The following is a 23206-nucleotide window of genomic DNA, read 5'->3' on the forward strand; positions in this document are numbered from 1 at the left end:
CATTTGTTCATGGTACACCAGGTATCTCATTCAAATTTAGAGTCTGAGTTATAACTTCAAAAGAGTTACCAGGAAGTCCAAGGATCTGTGCAAATGATCTTTTGTCAGAATCTACAGAACCTTTTTTGCACCTCATAAATAGCTCTTCTTTGCTAACTGCATTTAGATGGTTACAAGTCTTTGAGAAATAGCAGGTTCGTGCGGTCCTTCTTTCTAGTGAGATGAGTACTGTATTTACTTTCAAAAGCATCTATTAGACCAGTATCTTTTTCACTCTCTGGTTTTCTGTTCAGTACCAGAGAAAATATATGATACGTTATTGCTTTTCATTACTTCCATTTGTATCCTGCCTTTCTTTGATCGTGGAGCTGAGGGTTATAGCCAGTGCTAGTCCTACTCTGAGGAGACTCGTTGAAAACAATAGGCATGGCTCACTTAGGTGCACTAGTTTTAATGAGTGTACTCTGAATATACATTAGTCAGAGATGACCTTCAGTGAGGTGACTGATGTAAGTATCCTTTTCCCATAGATTGTAGAGCAGCATGCCATTTTGTGGTCCTGTCTCTTTTCCTGCTCATTTAGATTGGACAGACATTTTTTTATCACGCTATGTCCCCCATAGCAGCCATTTTGTGTTATGCCACACCCACATAGCAGCCATTTTGTGACTGGTGCCCACTGCACTTTTCAAAATTCAGAATGTTTCAGGCTGACCCCCCCAAAAGTTGGGGACCCTGTCCTTTGGTTAAAGATATAATGATAGGTAAAAAGGTAAAGGACCCCTGGATGGTTAAGTCTAGTCAAAAGTCCAGTACAGCGCTCATCTTGCTTCAGGCCGAGAGAGCCAGCGTTTGTCCACAGACAGCTTTCCGGGTCATGTGGCCAGCAAGACCTAACCACTTCTGGCACAATGGGATACCATGACGGAAGCCAGAGCACACGGAAATGCCGTTTACCTTCCCATCACAGCAGTACCTATTTATCTACTTGCACCAGTGTGCTTTAGAAATGCTAGATTGGCAGGAGCTGGGACAGAGCAATGGGAGCTCACCCCGTCACGTGGATCCAAAATGCCGACCTTCTGATCAGCAACCACAAGAGGCTCAGTGGTTTAGACCAGAGCGCCACCCACATCCATAATGATATGTACAGATAGGGTAACTATACACAGAAGCAGCGCTTTTTTTCAGGGGGTTCTCACCAGAACCAGTTCTGGCACCTTTTAGGTGGGTTCTGGAATATCTCAGGTGAGTTCCAGCACCTCTCAGATAGGTGCTATTGCCATTCTAAGAGAAAGAGTTGAGTTCTGGCACCTCTTTTTCTAGTAAAATAGCACTGAGCAGAAGTGATCAGAAAAACCAAGCTCTCAACAAATATCACAGGATAACAAAGGATCAGGGGCCCAATACCATTGTGCAGATGGTCAAAAATCTGGGTACAGCCAGTGAGTTCATATATGACAGAATAGCAAAGGGTAGCCATTGAGGGTTCAGTTGGAGACAGAGATCCTACGAGGAGAGAGTGCACAGAGACCGAGACGTTAGGGTTGCCATATGTCCAGAATATCTGGAACACCAGTAGCCAGCGGCAGTGTCTGGGTGAAAATCATGAAAAATGTCCAGGAAATCCAGATGTATGGCAGTCCATGTTGGCAGTGCTGTTTTGTTTTTGTTTGTTTTTTTTGCTGATTTTCCAAAAAATAAATAAAAAATAGCTTTACGTTATTTTGCCAATAAAGCTCAACAACTTTGCTCAAAAAAGCTCAGTAACTTTTCTGTCCAGATTCTCACTGTTTGAAATATGGCAACCCTACGTAACACAAAATGCCTTGAGGGTGAGATGGCTGTAAATCAAACTGTGAAAAGATTGAAATTCCCTTTTCTATGCTACTATTTTTATTATTATTATTAATTTCTCCCTTCCTCCAAGGAGCTCAGGGTGCGATTCATGATGCCCCTTTGAATTTATTTCCCATAAAAAATGTTGAATAGGTTAGGCCAAGCTTCCTCAAACTTGGCCCTCCAGATGTTTTTGACCTACAACTCCCATGATCCTTAGCTAGCAGGACCAGTGGTCAGGGATGATGGAAATTGTGGTCTCAAAACATCTGGAGGGCCGAGTTTGAGGAAGCCTGGGTTTGGCTGAGAGGCCAAGTAGCTGAGCTTTTATGACTGAGTGGGTTTTTGACCTTCATAGAAACATAGAGAACCATTATTCTGAGTCAGACCATTGGTCCATCTAGATCTGTATTGTCTACACTGGTTGGCAGCAGCTCTCCGAGGTTATATAATAATAATATTATAATAATGTATTATTTATACCCCAGCCATCTGCTGAGTTTCCCCAGCCACTCTGGGCAGCTCCCAGTCAAGTGTTAAAAACAGTACAGCGTTAAATATTAAAAACTTCCCTGAACAGGGCTGCCTTAAGATGTCTTCTGAATGTCAGGCAGTTGTCTATCTCTTTGACATCTGATGGGAGGGCGTTCCACAGGGCAGGCACCACTACCGAGAAAGCCCTCTGTCTGGTTCCCTGTAGCCTCACTTCTCGCAATGAGGGAACTGCCAGAAGACCCTCGGCGCTGGACCTCTGTGTCCGGGCTGAACGATGGGGGTGGAGACGCTCCTTCAGGTATACAGGACCCAGCCCTACCTGGAGATGCTATGGATTGAACGTGGAACCTTCTGTGTTCAAAGCAGATGCTCTACCATTGGGCCATTGCTTTTGTACCAGTTTGGTTCTCTCATATTGTGTCACCATTCCTATGGAAAATAAACTCCTTTTTTTTTTTTTGAGGACCCTAATTTCTCCTTAATAATCCAGGGGTGGTGAGCCTCTGCCCCTCCAACTGTTCTTGGACTATCAGTCTTAGACAGCATGACCAATGGTCAAGGATGATGGGAATCGTAGTCCAACATCTGGAGGATCACAAATTCCCCATCCTTTGTTATAACCACTCACTTCCTGTCTCACAGTTCCTCATGGTAGACACACAGCAACTTTTCCATCAATGTCTGGCCGCAGGACCATCACTGAATATTTCCATGGCCTTTATATAATATTCAAAGTGAATGCCTTTCCCTTTCCCCCCCTGTTTATTTTGGAGCACACTACCCTATCTATGAACTTTAGAATCTTTGTAAACTTTAAAATTCTGCTTCCACTTACAGATAAAAACAACGTTGTTTAATGCTGGTGTTCAAGGTACATTAACTTTGTCTGCTAAAGATCTCCTTGCCTGTTGCTGTGGTGTTCAAAAGAAAAAAAGAAAAAATCCCAGTGTTTATGTTATAGAGACATCCCTGGAGCAATCTATTCTTAAAGATTGGTTTGCGATTAGCTCCTTTGGAAGGGAGAAAGTGGCTGATTTGTAATTGTTAGCCTTCAGACATGTTACAGTACCTTCTCTTTCTCCCACCCAAAGCTTCTGTTTCAGATACCTCTAGACCACCCATTTGGAAAAGACCTCAAGGGATTGGGTCCAGTGTACTGAACTGAGGTGTTTGAGTAAGGTTGCAAATCCTTGCTCAGGCAGGAAAGTCACTAGGTGGTAGTTCTCGTGAAAACCCTAAACAAAACAAAACAAAATAGTGGCATGTTTTTTTGGTATGCTAGGCAGCCAAGTGCCAAAAGAAATAAATAAGAGCAGGCCCAGGAGATGATGAATCAATTGGAATCGGTTGTGAGTCCATCTTAAATTGTATGAAGGAGCTGAACCAGGTAGCATTATGCAAGCGCTACAGAAGGTGGTGAATTTTGCCCTCAAAATGCAGGAAACCCAGGCAAGGAAATAATGAAATATTCAGCCGCTATTTACGGAATTGATTTGAAGATCAAGAAGTTACGAGCAGCTAGATGAAAAGGATTAAGTAGGAAGCGTGAATGGAGAGATACTATGGTGCAGAATTAAATTGGCGTTTCAGCTGTTCAATACTTTATGTGGATTTTATGAACAAGGAAGGGAAGGATACGGGCATGCAAATACGGTAGAGCCTTTGCTTTTCATAGTAGGGGGTGGTAGTTCCTTCCAATGGGGGTGCGTGGCATGGGGCGCATGGCATTTCCCTCCCCAACACCATCAACTTTTGTATGTGCTCCCTTGGGCTTTTGTTTCTGCATCTTGAGACCCAGCAAGGAAGTGACCTTCTAAATCACCCGCTAACCTCTCCCCACCATAAGAATGCAGGAAGATGTGTGGGCTGCTTCTCTTGCTCTTATTGCAGTGTTTGATGCAGCTGAATGAGACAGCCCCTTGCTTTTCACTGTCTTTTGTGGGTAGGGTGACAAGGTAAAAAGAGAACAGGGCTCTGCCCTACACAACTCTTATAGGAGCTGGAGCCCTGCCCTCCTTTTCACCTACTCACTCTACTTGGCAGGGGCGAGGAACCTTTGGCTCTCCAGCTGTTGCTGAACTACAACTCCCATCATCCCTGGTCATTGCTAGGGCTGGTGGGAGTTGTAGTTCAGTAACATTTGAACATCTGGTGGGCCAAAGGATTCTCACACCTGCTAGAGAGAGACCCGCAGAGTTGTGCATCTCTGCCTCTGTTTAGTTTTCCTGCCTCCAGATCTGTGAGCATTGGTGGATATATGTGTGTGTGCGCGCACACGCGTGCACTCTTAAGGTAAAGGGACCCCTGACCATTAGCTCCAGTCGTGGCCGACTCTGGGGTTGCGGCGCTCATCTTGCTTTACTGGCCGAGGGAGCCGGCGTACAGCTTCCAGGTCATGTGGCCAGCATGACTAAGCCGCTTCTGGCGAACCAGAGCAGCACACGGAAACACCGTTTACCTTCCCGCCGGAGTGGTACCTATTTATCTACTTGCACTTTGACGTGCTTTCGAACTGCTAGGTTGGCAGGAGCAGGGACCGAGCAACGGGAGCTCACCCGTCGCGGGGATTCGAACCGCCGACCTTCTGATCGGCAAGTCCTAGGCTCTATGGTTTAACCCACAGCGCCACCCGCGTCCCTTGCGTGCACTCTTACATGGGAGTAAATTGCACTGAGCACATTGGGACTTTCTGTTGCATATAGGAGTTCATTGCACACAATGTAAACTAGGTTAGGCTATTAGTCTACTAAGGCCAGTATTTTCTGTCCCAGGGATGGAGAACTTGTAGTCCTCCAGAGGTTGCTGGAGCAGCTCCTCTCAGTCCCACCAAGCTTGGCCAATGGTCAGGGATAATGGACGTTATAGTCCAACAACCTCGGAGGGCCACAGGTTCCACACCCCAGCCTACCCTTACTAGCGGTGACTGTTCAAAGTCTCAGACAGATGTCTTTTCTAGTTGTCTGATACCCAAGTCTTTTCATTGGAGATGTCAGAGTTTGAATCAGGGACCTCCAGTATGCTCTACAATCCCTCCCCAAATCAGATTTATGAGTAATTTCCTCAGTGTTTTGGTAGGACCTTCTCTACTACCACCACCGTCCTTCTTCCTGAAGCCTTGATTCAAGTTAGCTTCCAGATTGTTTTACACAATGCATTTGTTCCCACTGAATGTATGAAGGAAGGAATCATGATCCTCCCTCCCACAGACCCCAAACCCAACTTCTGTTCATTTGGACAAAGGTTTAAGCAAACCCAACACACAATTATTTGGATGGAGCCTGACACATTCAGTGGCTCACAATGGGAAAATATCAATTAAAAAACACTACATATACTTAACAATGTACCGTCAAATACTTTATCTAATCAAATCAAATAGGGGAAGGAACAGAAAAAAATAAAAAAGCAGCAACAAGAAGTTAATAAAATAATCATAATAAAATATCAGAACCAGTAAGAATCTGGAAATAGATTCTGAGTATTGAACATCAGTATTGATGAGAGCCAGTGTGGTGTAGTGGTTAAGAGCAATAGACTCATAATCTGGGGAACTGGGTTCGATTCCCCGTTCCTCCACATGTAGCTGCTGGGTGATCTTGGGCTAGTCACACTTCTCTGAAGTCTCTCAGCCTCACTCACCTCACAGAGTGTTTGTTGTGGGGGAGGAAGGGAAAGGAGAATGTTAGCCGCTTTGAGACTCCTTAGGGTAGTGATAAAGCGAGATATCAAATCCAAACTCTTCTTCTTCTTCTTATATTGCTTCACTAAAAAAGGCCCTTAACTTGGCACCTAAAACTTAGCAGAGAAAGGTGCAGATGAACCTCTCCAAGGAGAGTCTTCCATATGTGGGTCACCACCACCGAAAAGGCCCTTTTCTGTAGTTGCCACCTGCCTAACTTTTTCAGGCAGAGGCAGCCTATGCAGTAATGCAGTTAGGTAATTACAGACTCTGGGGAGCCCCTTAAGATTTTAATGTCCGTAAAGGTGGTAAAGGCAGCTCTGTTGCATTTGAGAGTTGTCCTGTTCACCCTGCTGAGTGAAGCCCTGGAATCGGGGGGGGGGGCAGCCCTCCCCGGGTATCTTCACTGAGGGGGGTGACATTTGACAGTTGTGGGTGGTCGGCGGCACACTAAATGTCTGCCATCGGTAGCTCGCTCCACCCTGTGGCTGGCTCTCTCTACCCTCGGCTGCAGGGCGCGCTTGTCGCACCATGCACCTGATCGGCTACCCCGTGCCTGGGAGGGCACCCTCCATGCCCCACACCTCCCTCAGGAGCGTGCCCGCCTTGGGCAGCGTGGGCATATGCTCCGCCACTGCCTGGAATCCTGCCCTCGGTGTGTTTGGATGTAGACACAAATGAGAAGGGGAATGAATGAAACCTACCGATATCAATAATTGTACCACTTGGAGTGGCATGCATTACAAATAGATGCCGTTCACAGGCATCTGCAGCCAGCCCTCTCAGCTGTATTTTCTTTTGGAGTGATTCAGCAGCTAATATTCCAACTGGGCATTTTTTTACTTCCCCCCTCACTGTTGTATGAAGTCATGCCGTTAATCAACAGGAACTAAACACAAAATGGGTATGAGACTCGTTTCTCTCAGTGCTGCCATTCCTGCAGATGAATTAAAGTTCTGGGTAAGGATCTCGAGAGGTCACTTTTGGCTAAACGTGAACAATCATCAGTTATGAGAGCTGGGCTCGGCCAGATGCCAGCTGTACTTTAGATTTTTCTGCATTATGAGCTAAAGGGATAAAGCCAAGATTGGTCTGTTTCTGTCGTGAATGTTGCTTCTGTTCTCCTCCTGGCTTTTACTTTCCAGCTAATGACAGATGCGTCCTGGTCTTTCTGATCAAGGCTAGGGCATGTTGGGCTGGTGAATTCCAGACTGGAGTGAAGAACCTGTGGTGGTCCACATGTTGCTGGGCCAATGGTCAGGGATGATAGGAGTTGTTGTCCAGAAACACCTGGAGACCCTGGTACAGAGCAACTTGGGCCTCCAATCTGAGCATGCATGCGACTGTGCGAATTAGTGCATATAATAATTAGCATAAAGTGAGCGTTCTTATTCCCAAACCCTCCATCTTTACTCAGGTGAAAATAGGGACATTATCCCAGTATTAATACTTGCTGCCTTGTGGGATGTCTTCAGGAGAAGAAAAGGCAAGTCTTGGCAACTCCTTCAGCCAAGCTGGTGCCAGATATTTTGCTCTGCTTTCCTTTGGAGACCACACCAGTGAGGCCAAGAGGGGGGTCTTGTCATCTGGGCAGCCTAGGAACTCCATACAGGCCTGTGCCCTGGGGAGGTCCTTTGGTGCTGCTGCTGCTGCTGCTAATAATAATAATAATAATAATAATAATAATAATAATAAATTTATTTATACCCCGACCTCCCCAGCCAAGACCGGGCTCAGGGCGGCTAACACCTGACATAAAAACAAGATTAAAATACAACATTAAAATATTAAAATATTAAAATATTAAAGTACAGCCTCATTTCAATGGAAACTCAAATCAAAAACTTTTTTGGGGATGAAAACGTCAAGTCTTCACCAAGGCTAACTTTCCAGACTGGTCCTACATAGGCCAGAAAAAAGTCAGGGAAGTCCCCAGATAGGAGTTCCATCCCAGGAGGGGGAAGGAAAAAAAGGAAGAGGGGGAGGGAATCAAATTGTTTTCAAGCCAAAGGCCAGATGGAAAACAGATCCTGCAGGGCCCTGGTCTCATGAGACAGAGTGTTCCACCAGGCCAGAGCCAGTGTTGAAAAGGCCCTGGCTCTGGCTGAGGCTAATCTAACTTCCTTAGGGCCCGGGACCTCTAGGGTGTTGCTATTTATGGACCTTAAGGTCCTCCATAGGGCATACCGGGAGAGGCGATCCCGTAGGTACGAGGGTCCTAGGTTGTGACAGAGTAGTTTAACTTCACCCCCAGAGGCACACTCCATTGTCTGTCAAGACAGATGGATACCAAAGGATCACTGACCAAAAGCCACATCCTGACATCACACAAAGTTCTTCTCCACCTGCCTTTCAGTATGTTCGTGCTCCAGATTCCCTCAGTTCAACCCTCAGGTCACATCCAAACATTTAATGTACATGCATACCACTTCAACAGTCGTGAAAATCCTGGGAACTCTAGTTTACGCCCCCACAGAGCAACCGTTCCCTTCACCCTTAGCAAACTATAGCTCGCAGAATGATTTGGGGGAATCCATGACTGTTGAGGTAGTATACCAGTGCTTTGAATGTATGGTGCAGTTGTGACCATAGTTGCAGGATGAATCTCTTCTGTTTTGCTCTGCTTCTGCCATGTGCTGCTTGGATTGGTCCAGTTTATTTGTCTCTTCCTTTCCTCCCTCCACCCCCTCTCTGTGTGCCCAACACCAGGCTGATGAAACAAAACTCTTTCTCAGCCCTTCATGGATTTTGCAGAACTCATCATCTGTATTTTTTCTTCAGATATATCCATGGAGCCACGTGAAATTGGTGACAGCTTTACACCGTTATTTCAAGATTCATAGCTGAAGGTTCTCAGTGAGAGAGAGCTGTCCAAATCTTTCTAGCAAACAGAATGCTGTTTCCTGGCATATTTATTGCAGCAAAGCGAATTTGTGTCCCAAAGATAAATATAGCGTTATCAGCAACAGCTGTCTCTCATTTTTATTTGTTTTTATATTTGACTATAAGTTCAATTCTCTAAAAACACCCAGAGCTGTAAATCCTATGACACGAGGCCCTGTGATTTAGTAGCTTGGGGTGTTTAGGGGCTGTGATTTAGGGAACACATTTATGGTACACGAGACAATTAAATAATGTGCCATACTGCCACCCTCTGGAATATACAAAACAAAAAGCAAAAAAAGAAACCCAAAACCTGAGGTGGAAGGTCATTATTTCATCCTGTCTGTGGCTATTTGGTTCCTCAGGACAGGGAATGCTTCAACATCTGTTCTTCTGCACATCTGTATAGGTTTACTGACTTCTGCCCACCCACATTGATGATAAACCTATCAAAATGTAAACACATTGTGGGCATGAAGATGGACCGAAGTAGGATGCAGAAGGCCAACAACAGGGCAATATTTTTATCACCATTAAGCTTCCGACTATTGCTGCAGACAGTTCTGCAGCAGCGGCTAACTTTCATTGAGAGTGGTAGGAGGAGCCAGAGCTGACAATAGGTGGAGCCAGAGTGAATGACAGGCTGAGCCAACTAATTCCAGTTTTCTTCCTGTCTTCCTCCCTACTGAGTTCTACAAGGGAGAACAAGGGCTGGCTCAAGACATTTTGGCACCCAAGGTGAACCACAAAATGCCATCCCCACTTAAAGGTTTACCTTTAAATGCAAACTGAACCTAATTTCTACCCCATCCCTAGTAAAGGCACGCCATGGTGTGCAAGAAGCAGAGGTCGCTCCACAAACTAAAAGCCCTGTCCACAGAAGTGCCTGTGATATTTCTGATGCAGTGTATCTAACCCACATGTTGAAGCACTGAGCTGTCCTTCCTTTCCCACATGAGATTAGCTGTTATGATGCTTTGCAACCAGTCCTTGAATGCACCAGCCTTAGCTGAGAGGTTTAATCCTGGAGGGAGTCAGAGGACTTAACACGTCCCATGAGAAATCTAGCATCATCCGCTCAGTGGAAGGGTTGGGTTTGTTTTCAAATATTTTCCATCAGTTGTATCCTTGGCGATGACACACAAAAGGGATCCTCTCCTTTTTGGAAGTGACCTATGCAACACGCAAAGCTATCTAATGTAAAATCCCATCCTAACCATGTACACCTGTGATCCAAAGATTCCAGGTACTCCTATTTACCAGGGACAGCTCCCAGTGCAAAAAGCAAAAATATAACATGGTCCCTTTTCCCTTCCGGGTTTTTTTTTTTTTTTATCTTGGGGGTTGCCTTATTAAAATTTTGTTAGGGTGAGTTACTGGAGGTTTCTGTCTTGAATTCAGCTCCCTCCATAGAAGTTAAATCCACAGGTGCACTTTTTCTTTAGTGCACATGCGTTTAAGCACTTGCACATAAACAGCAAGACATCACACAATGCACAGCATGCCACAACCAGTAACTGTGGAGGAAGATTCAGGTAGGTAGCCGTGTTGGTTTGACACAGTCGAAATAAATAAAAAATTGTCCAGTAGCACTTTAGAGACCAACTAAGTTTGCTCTGGGTATAAGCTTTCGTGTGCATGCACACTTCTTCAGACACACTGAAACAGAAGTCACCAGACCCTTAGATATAGTGGGAGGGTGAGGTGGGGTATTTCTCAGGAGGGTAGTGGGAGATGGGTGATTGACTCAATGGGTATGGTAAAGCTGTTGACGACAGTTAATGACTGCAATTAGTCCTATGGGAAAAAGCAAGGGGTAGTATGAGGATGGTCAAAAATAGCTTTAGCATATGTAACGAGACAAGAATCCAATTCAGACCAGGTCTCTCCATAGTTTTCAGTTTAGTAATAAGTTGTAATTCAGCAACTTCTTCAAATCTATATATAGAAAAACCCCACTCCACCCTCCCGCTATATATAAGGGTCTGGTGACTTCTGTTTCAGTGTATCTGAAGAAGTGTGCAAGCACACGAAAGCTTATACCCAGAACAAACTTAGTTGATCTCTTAGGTGCTACTGGACAATTTTCTATTTAATTCAACTGTGAAGGAAGAGTGAGTGATGCCACGATGAACAACCAATTCCTCGCAAGTGCAGAACAGGTGTTGTGTGGCAACTGTGAACAAAATGCCTTTCTGTTGCCATCAGGGCACTGAATTTACTAATAAAGGGTGGCGATTTGTCTAAAACCTTTCCAGGATCTTCGAAACCAAGCAGCAGGTGACAAATTCTGAAAAGATCCATACAAATCAGCAATCTCTGGAACAATCCATACTATGGTGAAAGCAGAAAACAGTGAAAAAAGTTAAACAGGTCACAGTCAAAGGTAACAGAACACAGTGAAGTTGCTATCCAAAAGCTCTGGTGAAATAAAATAGTTTTTACTTGCTTCCTAAATGACATTTTATATCCCAAGTGGATATTTCTGGGGAGGGTAGGTATCCTGTGCTGCACCTGATGAGAAATATTTCTCTGACACGCAGCCAAGCGACATTTTGCTTCCTTCTGTTTATGTCAGTATTCAGAATGCAGGAAACAACATTCATGGTGGTAAAACAAATGGTATTGCTCAATATTACCCTTGAAGAGATGTATACATTGGAGCCTATTCAGCTGAAAACTAAATTTTACTGCAGGATTCTGCAGGGAAAAGGGGTACTCTCCATGCAAGGAAATTGGTTTTTCCTCTATTTTTCACAATGCACCAATAAGAGAATCCAAAGGAATGTAGAATTCTATCCGTTGCATTAACTTATAGATTTCTGTCCCCAGAAACATCCATCCAACCCCCGTTCTCTTTCATTTGATACTGGCTTCCTCTGCAGCTTCATTTCCCTGCCTCCCTGTGTAATGTATAACCAAGTAGATAAGAAATAATAGTAGTCTGGCTTTTAGCTTCCTCTTTCCACATAAATATTTTTTAGGTTGGTTTGGTTTTTTGCTCGGTTTTCTTGAGCTCCATCTGCACTATACATCTTAAGCACTATTATAACCCTTTAAGCAGCCATAGCTTCTCCCCAAAGTATCCTAGAGCTGTAATAATAATAATAATAATAATAATAATAGTAGTAGTAGTAGTAGTAGTAGTAGTAGTAATTTATTTATAGCCCACCCATCTGGCTGGGTTTCCCCTGCCACTCAAAATATTAAAATACAATAATTCATCAAATATTAGAAGCTTCCCTAAACAGGGCTGCCTTCAGATGTCTTCTAAAAGTCCGATAGTTGTTTATTTCCATGACATCTGGTGGGAGGGCGTACCACAGGGTGGGCACCACTACCGAGAAGGCCCTGTGTCTGGTTCCCTGTAACCTCGCTTCTCTCAGTGAGGGAACCACCAGAAGGCCCTCAGCGCTGGACCTCAGTGTCCGGGCAGAATGATGGGGGTGGAGACGCTCCCTCAGGTATACTGGGCTGAGGCTGTTTAGGGCTTTAAAGGTCATCGCCAACACTTTGAATTGTGCCCAGAAACATACTGGCAGCCAAGGTAGGTCTTTCGGACTGGTGTTATGTGGTCTCGGCAGCCACTCCCAGTCACCAGTAATTAGTTAAAGATGCTTGGAGTTGTTAAGAGGACCCTTTGTCCTCACAGAGCTGCAGTTCCCAGAGTTCCCTGGGACTGATTATTAAAGCACTCTGGGAACTGTAGCTCTGTGAAGGGAATACGGGTCCCCTAACAACTCTCAGAACCTTGAACAAACTACAGCTCCCAATATTCTTTGGGGAGCAAGCCATGACTGTTTAAAAATGATATCACTGTGCTTTGAATGTATAATGCAGGTGTCACATTCCTCTTCTTTGTCAGGATCACATCCCTCCCCACTTACAAAGCATAAGAAGATTGGGGGGGCACCAAATTGCTGGAGGGGAGTTCTGCTCCTTGCTTTCCAAAAGCGACTTGAGTTACAAGTTATTCTTCTAGAGTTCTAAAGTGCAAGATATTTGAAAAGTTCACTTAGTGATGATAAAGCCTTTCTAGATTTCCCAGAGACCAGCATACAATATTCAAGTATCAGAGTCAGAATATTGCTACTGAATGCCAGTTGCAACTGATCACAAGTGGGAAAGAACTGTTGCCCCTACCCTGCTTTTAGGGTTGGGGGTGCAGATTAGGGTTTTTTTTCTTTCCCATTTTAATGAGAAACTACCAAATTCGCTCTTCTTGAACCAATGCGCAAAGTGAAACGTGAACTATCCTTTGAAATTTGCACTCCTCCAAATTTTGCAATGCAGTTCTCTGACCAAGCAGTGTGTACCAACATGCATATACAGTGGTGCCCCGCAAGACGAATGCCTCGCAAGACGAAAAACTCGCAAGACGAAAAACAAGACGAAAACGTCTTGTGAGTCTTGCGAGTTTTTTCCCTTTCCCCCCCTTTTTCTAAGCCGCTAAGCCGCTAATAGGGGTGCTTCGCAAGACGAAAAAACCGCAAGACGAAGAGACTCGCGGAACGAATTAATTTCGTCTTGCGAGGCACCACTGTACAGTCTTGCCTCTGGTTCAGACGCTTCAGGTTGCGTTTTTTCGGGTTACGGACTGCCAAAACCCGGAAGTACCGGAACGGGTTACTTCCTGGTTTCGGCGGTCACGCATGTGCAGAAGCACTAAATCGTGCTTTGAACCTGCGCAGAAGCGCCGAATCGCAATCCGCGCATGCACAGATGCGCTGCTGCGGGTTGTGAATATGCATCCCGCACGGATCACGTTCGCAACCCAAGCATCCCCTGTATAGTGGTACCTCCGTTTAAGAACAGCCCTGTTTACGAACTATTCGGTATAAAAACTCCGCAAAACCGGAAGTAGTATCCCAGTTAGCAAACTTTACCTTAGTCTATGAATGGAAGCCGGACGGTGGAAGGGCACTGGTGGTGGGAGGCCTCATTAGGGAAAGCGCACCTCGGTTTAAGAATGGATTTGGTTTAAGAATGGACTTCCAGAACGGATTAAGTTTATAAACCGAGGTACCACTGTACATACAAAAATGCCTAAGATTATGGAGAATTGCTTGCAGGAATGAGTACAGACGCTGAAAGCATACAATGGTGTGTTCAATAGGAGAAACACACACTAAAATGCTGACAAATTTTCATGAGGACCTTTGTGTTGCTTTTTAACTGCAAGTGGCTGTGGAAATATGAAGAACTGAATTTAAGATGGAAAAGTGAGAAACTGGAAGAAACTGAAATTGAAACATTTCTCCACCTCTACCTCCTTTTCGACTTCCCAGAGACATCTGCTTAGCCAGTTATGGGACACAATGTACTGAACTAGATAGACTTTTACTCTGATCTGGCAGGGCTCTTTTTATTTATTTATATTTTATTCATTAAAAAATAAGTATAAATCATGTAAAATATATCAGTGCAGAGCAGAAAATATCATAAAACAATATAATAATAATAATAATAATAATAATAATAATAATAATAATTTATTATTTGTACCCTGCCCATCTGGCTGGGTTTCCCCAGCCACTCTGGGCAGCTTCCATAAAAGCCAAAAATACACAAAAATATCACAGATTAAAAACTTCCCTGAACAGGGCTGCCTTAAGATGTCTTCTGAATGTCAGGTAGTTATTTATCGCTTTGCCATCTGATGGGAGGGCGTTCCACAGGGCAGGTGCCACTACCGAGAAGGCCCTCTGCCTGGTTCCCTGTAGCTTTGCTTCTCGCAATGAGGGAACCGCCAGAAGGCCCTTGGCGCTAGACCTCAGCGTCCGGGCAGAACGATGGGGGTGGAGACGCTCCTTCAGGTATACTGGGCCGAGACCGTTTAGGGCTTTAAAGGTCAACACCAGCACTTTGAATTGTGCTCGGAAACACACTGGGAGCCAATGTAGGTCTTTCAAGACCGGTGTTATGTGGTCTCGGCGGCCGTCCCCAGTCCCCAGTCTTGCTGCCGCATTCTGGATTACTTGTAGTTTCCGAGTCACCTTCAAAGGTAGCCCCACATAGAGCGCATTGCAGTAGTCCAAGCTGGAGATAACCATAGCATGCACCACTCTGGTGAGACAGTCTGCGGGCAGGTAGGGTCTCAGCCTGCGTACCAGGTGGAGTTGGTAGACAGCTGCCCTGGATACAGAATTGACCTGCACCTCCATGGACAGCTGTGAGTCCAAAATGACTCCCAGGCTGCGCACCTGGTCCTTCAGGGGCACAGTTACCCCATTCAGGACCAGGGAGTCCTCCACACCAGGAGGAGAAAATGTTCAAATGTTCTTAATGTTGTTGGGTTTTTTTAATTCTACAAAAGATCCAGGACAGTAGATGTTTCTTCAACATCATCCTTTTATTTGCATGCCTGACGTGGCTCCAAAAACATCAGACGAATGGTAATAAATATAACAGTTCAAAAAGCATAATAGGAACAATTACAAGTAGCCATATCAGTAGGTAAATAAATGAAAACTATTGATCAATCCATGAAACAAATAAAACTGACCTAATCCAGCTGCTTAAAATAAATCAGGAGACAAAGCCTTTCACAGAAATAAAAATGCAATATCGATCGATTTAATAAATATCTGTACCGCCCTCTGACAATAAAACTCTTCCTAAGGCGGTTCACATAAAATTCAACCATTAATATGTCAGCCTTTGCAATTTTCCTGTGCGGAAGGTTCGAACAAGAGGCAGGTAGAACTCAAGGTGAGGAAATTAGTACCCAGGGAAAAAAGAAAGTACAGAAATCATAGTTTAAAATAAAGGAACTCAAGAGGTTCAAGGTGTTACAAAGCTGTTAGCTAATCCCCCCTATCACCACATAGTTTTATTGACCCATGCCTAAAAGCCTGAGGGCATCTCCTATAGACAGGGCATCTTCATAAGCCCGCCCCGCAAATTATATTTAAAAAGGACTAAGGAGGCCAAAAATCTTACAGTATAGGGTGATGAATTCCCCCTTGTAAGACCATCAAAATTTAAACTGGAAAATGCAGAGTTATTCTGGTTATTTTATGTGACTAACTCTGGGATTGTACACTTTCAGTTGCGGGCAGAACCTGTGACCCTCCCAACATTGTTGGACTCCAACTCCCATCAGCCTCAACCAGCTTGGTCAGGGATGATGGGAACTGTGATCCCACAATAACTTGAATGCCCCCGGTTTTCTGCTGGTTCTGGAGGCGGGAATCCTGTGCAGGCTGGGATCCCTCAGGTTCAGCATCTGAGTCCAAATCCCAGGCCATCCCAGGCAGGGACAGAGAGAAATGTAAGACTGCTGAGGGGTGCGGCTTAGGGAGATAGGGTGTGGCCAAAGAGGGGGGTGGCCTGGGGGTGAGTCCCAAGGGCCAGACAGAGAGATGGGGACCATGTTTGGCCCCCAAGTGTGAAGTCCTCCCCACCTTATGTAATAAAATAAGTTAGGGGGTGAAGGCTGAATCCCAGACAGAAAGGCAGCACAAGCTTCTTTTCCTGTTCCGCATTAGAGAAGCACCTGAAACTGGAAAGAAAACACATCTTTAGCAACAGCTAGCAGGGAGCCTGTGTACAAGCATTTGCATACAAGGCCAAACCGATCTGCACTCCCCATGTAGCACCCTGCTTGTGGTTAACGCTTAGCTGGAATGAAATATTCAACGCAGCAATAGAGAAATTAAAATAATAATTTATTTGTCAGACAAATAAATATGAGGCACAGTGGGATATGGTTACCAAGCTCTGGCCTGGCCTCCTGCCATTCTGGCCAGCACTTATATTTCCTTAATCCAGCCCCCTTGCTCCTCCTGTGGCTGCCTCTGTCCAATCAGCCTGGTTGAAATTCCTATTGGCTGTTTGCTAGAACCAATCACAAAAGATACACCCATTTCCTCTTGTCCTTTTATGGGAAACAAAAAGCTATATATTCTTCTATCTATAAATGACAAATAAGTAGTAATATATCTTACATGTGTCTCAACAAGGAACCTTAATTACCAGCTCACCTCGCCCTATTGCCCTCCAAAACAAATGGTTTAATCTCAAATTTTTATCTTAAACAGATGTCAAGGATCTTGCATTGAAAGATCTCCTTCTCTTGAAGGTCTTTTAAACAAAGGCCTGACAACCATATGTATGCTCTAATGATGTTTCCTGCTTGGCAGGGGGGGCTGGGCCGGTGGCTGATGGCCCCTGTGATCTCTTCCAACTATATGAAATAAGAATCTAGCATAAGGATTTAACATTTCTTAGCTTCTAATTCCTTTGCATAATTACATTTAAGCCAATATATTTAATACATAACATAAATAACCTTTTAAAAGGAAAAGAAATCTTAAAAGGATCTCAGTTTAAGAAAGAAACAACTTTAGAAAAAGACTTCCCAAAATACTCTCTTCCTTTCTGCCAGCTCTTCTTCTCTTGTTTCTCAGCCTCAAAAATAGAAAGAAAGAAAACCTATCTTCTCCAGCCAAGCCAGTTGCCTTTTTCACTGCTCTTGACCTTTCAACCTTAGGAAAATATGGCTCAAGTTTAATGGGAGGCACATGGTTTTATTTTACTATTTACCCACTCTTAATTATGTTTTTCTCTGCTTTTTTATCTTCTGTAATATGTAGGGTCAGTGTAACCTTGGCTGTCAGCCTGTAATTCCCTTTGACTTTGAGAATTGTTTTCTGCTATAAATCAGGGGGGCCCCTTGTCTAGGAGGAAAAACATTGCCAAGGTTCTTAGGCAGCTGCTCTTCTGCCTGGCATGAAACATTTGAAGATCTTTAGGCTCATTTTAAAATACAGGCCCTGATCAAGCCTCAATAAAAATGCAGGCTATGATTAGATGCCTCACCTAGAGGAAACCTGTGGTTCTCCACAATTAAGCTGAACGTAGTAGCTAGAAGCTGCTCTGCTCCCTTGAGCAACTTTCCTCCCACTTCTTCTCCTGGCTTCGAGGAGAGTAAGCAACTGTGGGGATTTCAGAGATGCTGGGTTAAGGGAAACAGGAAAGGGGGGAAAACAGGAAAGAATCTTGAGGCAGTCTAAAGAGTAACAAATTAATTATGGCATAAGCTTTCCGCAGATGCATGAAGTGAAATCCTGAACTGACAGGTTTACCTAGGTGTAAATGAGAGAGGTGGACGTAGTGGTTGGGATTAAATGGTAATGAAATGCAAAAAGTTTGTGACAATCCAATTATAGGAGTTATATGCAAAATAAGCACAGTGACCCTTCGTAACAGCAGTAATTGGTGATGACATAATCGTCTTAGCATTGCTAAGTAAATCAACAGCTTTAATAGGACAAGAAACCATGGTCTCCATTCATCCCCCAAACAGGTATAACTGAACTTCTTGTTAAGTTGTAATACAGCAGCTTGATCACAATTTGATAAATTCTAATTTGGTGACTAGTTGTTTCTTTAAGCTGTTAGATTTATCTCTGGGTGTCAGGAACCAGCATCAAAGCCCCAGCAGGAAACCCACTGTCAGTCCTTGCAGCTGTTTACCTCCTTGCTATCATTCTCAAACATTGGTATAAGCATGTAGTAGCAAACTCCCATAGTCCCCTGGGCTTTTGTGTCCCTGCACACCATTACTCAGGGTATCGGTGTGGCTGATAAAGGAAAGGAGAGGAAAATGTCATGCTGGGTGAGGCTGATGGGAAGTGTAGTCCAATACATCTGAAGGAGACCAAGTTGGTGAATAATAATATTAATAATAATTTATTATTTATACCCCGCCCATCTGGCTGAGTTTCCCCAGCCACTCTGGGCGGCTTCCAATTAAGTGTTAAAAACAATACAGCTTTAAATATTAAAAACTTCCCTGACCAGGGCTGCCTTCAGATGTCTTTTAAAGAGAAGATAGCTGCTTATTTCCTTCACATCTGAAGGGAGGGCGTTCCACAGGGCAGGCGCTACTACCGAGAAGGCCCTCTGTCTGGTTCCCTGTAAAGGTGAAGGTTGTTTAGGGTTTTAAAGACCAAAAAAAACCTTTGAATTGAGCCTGAAAACAAACTGGACGCTGGTGGAGATCTTCCAACACTGGTCAAATATGTTCATGGCCCTTGGTCTTTTAACAAGCTGGTTTCTTGTGTTCTGCACCTGTTGAAGTTTCTGGGTGTTTTTCAAACTCAGGGTTCTTTGGAGCCAGCCCTTGATAGCCCGCTTCCTAAACATTCCTACTTGGAAGTAACTACCACAATGTTCAGTGGGACTTTCATCCTTCTTAGTCGGCTGAGAGTTGCGGCATATGAATAGCTGTTATCTTCACTTAGAGCTATGTGGGCTTATGGCCAAGAATTCATTAGTGCTGTATTAACTAGAGATGAATTAAACTCTAAAGAATTTGTGCCTTAAAAAAGAAAAGAAAGAAATAAAGAAAAATGCTCAACGAATAAAATTAGGCCTTGGAATGAAACCCTGTTTTGGATAAGAGCAGTTCAACCTCTTTTTATTTTTTATTTTTATAATGTCAGGATTTAGAACTGCTCTTTGAGTAATTCCCAGAGAGGTAGCTGTGAAAATCTGTTGCAGGGAAGGGGGTTGGAGAGTCTTGTGGCATCTTAAAAGACGAAGGACCATTTCCAATGTCCATGTTCCATTGGCACTATGATTTATGATTGTGCCAAGGAAATGTTAGCCACATGCCCTCCCCAAATCTGCTCTGGAGTCTTGGTGGAAAACCCAGAGTGTAACTGGGAGAAATAGGGGAATGAGAGAGCTAACAGAATGACTGACTTAAAACTACTTTGTATACAATCCTAATAAATTTACTATGGCATAAGCTTTCATGGAGCCAGAGTCCATTTCAGTAGAGGCACTAAACCTCATGTGTATGATGAAGAGGACTCTAGTTCACGAAACCTTGTGCCACAACAAATGTCTTCATTTTTGAGGTCCGGGATTTGGCTGCAAAGATGCTGGTGGACACCTGCCCTTGGGATCATGTTGCACCGACCCTGTAAAAATTGTGCTTGCTTCTGAGTACAATTCAAAGTTTTGGGGATTACCTTTAAAGCCCTAGATGTCTTAAGTCCAGAATACCATAGGGATCGCTTCCTTTCATAGCACCCTGCCCATTCCTTAAGTCGAGAAGCAGAAACCCTTCTCCGTGTCCTGTCAAAGATGGAACCATGGCTGGGTGGGATTAGAGACAGGGCCTTTTTGGTGGCTGCATCCAGCTAATGGAGCAGCTTGGTGTGGCTGGCTCCATCCTCCCTCAGCATATTTGAAGATTCTTTAATTCCAGAATCTTCTATTTTATGAAGCAAACAATGCTGGGGGGGGGGGGGGCGGCGGCTGCTTTTTTTAAAAAATACCAGCTGACTATGCCTCTTTTTTTGACTTGCTCATATGATATTGTAATTTTTAGATGATTGTTGTAAGCTTCCTTGAGTGGTGCCACCCTAAATAAGAATATAGGGTGCCACAACACTTTACTAGTGTTGCTCAGATTAATTGTAATTTTTTCTTCTTCTTCTGAAGGCCAACCCCCCACCTGCCCTGCTTGCATGTTCCCACAAACTTGTATGTTCCTACAAACTTTGGATCCTGTAAATCAGAGTTTGCTCTGCAGATGTTGTGGGACTCCTAGCTCCCATCTGCCTCAACCAGCATGGCTCTAAGCGGAGGAGAATGCAACATTCACACATGATACAGTCATTGCTTTAAGCAAACATTTGCTCCACTGCTAGGGAGATGGTGTGGATCTGTTGTTTTGCCTACCCTGAGTGTCTTGAGGCTTCACAATTAGTCCTGGTTTATTTTTCTCAGGGGGGGAGGGCCTGTCGTTAATTCCGGCGTTTGAGGATACACCTCTCAGATGCTCACAGAGCAATTATCATGATGCAGAGATTAACTCATTGGTGCTCTGAGGAAGGCTCAGTGCCATTTAATGGAATGTTAATTGGTCTAATGGGTTTAATGTCAACAAGATCTAATGAATGCTTCTCTAATGAGCCCATTGTTTTTCAAGCCTGTTTTCAAAATGTACTTTATTAATAATAATCAAAACCATTCCGTCATCTAAGGCATAAAACAACACCAAAGCTATGAAAACTACAGTATTCAGTGGGAGGAGGGGAGGTCAAAAATAGCAGCCCAAAAATAGAAGATCCAACTCCCATTTTTTAAAAAAGAAACACAATTTGCAAGTCATGTGAGGATCAGGCACGTCAGGAGAAGTTGCACTACAAGGAATTTAAGGGGAGCCCTGCTAGCTCACTCCAGTGATGCCTAGTGCCATTTGGGATTGGTAGGCTGGCAGGTGGGACGCAGGTGGCTCTGTGGGTTAAACCACAGAGCCTAGGGCTTGCCGATCAGAAGGTCGGTGGTTCGAATCCCCGCGACAGGGTGAGCTCCTGTTGCTCGGTCCCTGCTCCTGCCAACCTAGCAGTTCGAAAGCACGTCAAAGTGCAAGTAGATAAATAGGTACTGCTCCGGCAGGAAGGTAAACGGCGTTTCCGTGCACTGCTCTGGTTCGGCAGAAGCGGCTTAGTCATGCTGGCCACATGACCCGGAAGCTGTACGCTGGCTCCCTCGGCCAATAAAGTGAGATGAGCGCCGCAACCCCAGAGTCGGTCACGACTGGACCTAATGGTCAGGGGTACCTTTACCTTTACCTTTACCTTTTAGGCTGGCAGGCAGACAGGTCAGCAGAAGGTGAAGTCAGAGCCAATGGCAAGCAGCATGTCATGGGCCAGAAGTCGGCTTCACCTGCTGAGCAGCAGCCGGAAAGAGCAGAAGGCGAAGTGACTCCACCTGCTGTTGATCTACCTTCTTGCTCCTGATGAGAACCAGCTGGCTCCAGCTTTCTTAAGCAGGGTTTCCAGTCTCCTTCAGTTGCTGGAAACAACATTTGTCGTTGTCCTGTGCTGCCAGTCACAGCAGAGCTCAGTGGAGGGAGAAGCCAGCCAGCCAGCCAAGTCGCAGGGGGGTACTTGCCTGGAGGCAGAGTCCATATACAAGGTCCAGTCCAGTCCTAAGGTTGGGAATATCTCTATTCACGTAGTCAGATGATCCGGGGGTCAAGAAAGCTGAGGGTCCAAGGTCATGAGAAGCAAGAAGCAGCACATTCTGGTCAGTAAGTACGAATGTGCCAACCTTGATTACACTCAGTGTAATTAAGAAGGCAGGCCTGCTGGGGCTGGCTGAGGGCAGGCTGAGGTTGGTGGTACAGTGCCCCATTTTACCATATGGGCCAACCTCCACTAGATCACACCATAGGTCCATCTCGTCCAGCATCCTATTCCTTGTAGTTACCCTCTGGGAAGCAGATGCCCTCTGGGAAGCAAGGAATGAATGCCATCCCTCTCTTGCTGCTTCCCTCCATAAGTGGTGTTCAGAGTCATACTGCCTCTAACAAGGAGGGTTTATTTAGCCATCAAGCTACCTGTGCCCTGAAGTCCACATCTGCCAGGGCTTGATCCTGCATTAAGTTCTTTCTCCATCCATACATTGGTGCAGCTTGCTTCCCATTATCAAAACAGAAAAAGGTAAGCCACCCATGAATCATGGTGCCACAGGGCAGCCAAATGTCCTGAAGAGCTGTCGGAGAACAGTCCTGTGTTTGAAGGAGTCTTCTGCTTGAAAGACTGCCCAGTCCAAATCCAGATTGAAGATCATATGCCCTAAGAAAGAAGCCAGGATGTAATAGCACCTGGACAAGGAGGTGACAGGGGACTCCCCTGAGAAGGAGGCTAGTTCACCAACACAGGAGCCAGATATATGGAGAAACGAGACTCAAAGAAGTAGGAGGCCCAGGGTTCGCTCTGATTGTTTAGAAATACACAATCGCTTTGAGGTCCTCTCCCCTAGCATGGAAGAGGAAGAGCAGACTCCATTTGAGGATCTCTCCCTCATTACAGTCGATCAGGTATATGAAGACGAGCAGCAAAGTCAGTCCACAGGGAATGTGCAGGCGACCTTGGAATGGACAGCTCACAGAAGAACCCCGACCAAACCTAAGAGGAGGCGTGTAGTGGTGATAGGGGATTCCCTACTGAGGGGAACAGAAGCAGTGATCTGTGGGCCTGACAAGATGTCTCAGGAAGTGTGATGTCTCCCCGGGGCTAAGATCCAAGATGTAACTGAACGACTGCGAGGAATCATAAAACCCACTGACAAATACCCCTTCCTCTTGGTTCATGTGGGAACCAATGACACTGCAAGCAATAGCCTCCAGAAGATCAAAAGAGACTATGAGGATCTGGGCAGGAAATTGAAGCAATTAAATGCACAAATTGTCATCTCATCTGTCCTCCCAGTTGAACGACGTGGCCCAGGAAGAGAGGGAAAAATAGTGGAAGTGAACAGCTGGCTTCACAAATGGTGTAA

At 44.8% G+C, this 23206-nt stretch overlaps 1 protein-coding gene across 7 annotated transcripts in view; it reads left to right on the plus strand.

Moving 5' to 3' along the window:
• The window catches only part of PKNOX2 (PBX/knotted 1 homeobox 2), a 456599-nt gene that overhangs the window by 279247 nt on the left and 154146 nt on the right, over positions 1-23206 (plus strand). The window contains exon 1 of one of the 7 annotated variants that reach the window (XM_079955110.1): positions 11149-11282. The exons of the other annotated variants lie outside the window; for them this stretch is intronic. The gene's annotated coding sequence lies outside the window, so the exon portion shown is untranslated. Of the gene's footprint in view, positions 1-11148; positions 11283-23206 lie in introns of those variants that run through there. 7 annotated transcript variants of the gene reach the window in all.

Source organism: Podarcis cretensis (genome assembly GCF_951804945.1).
Source record: "Podarcis cretensis genome assembly, chromosome: 15".
NCBI classification, from domain to species: domain Eukaryota; kingdom Metazoa; phylum Chordata; class Lepidosauria; order Squamata; family Lacertidae; genus Podarcis; species Podarcis cretensis.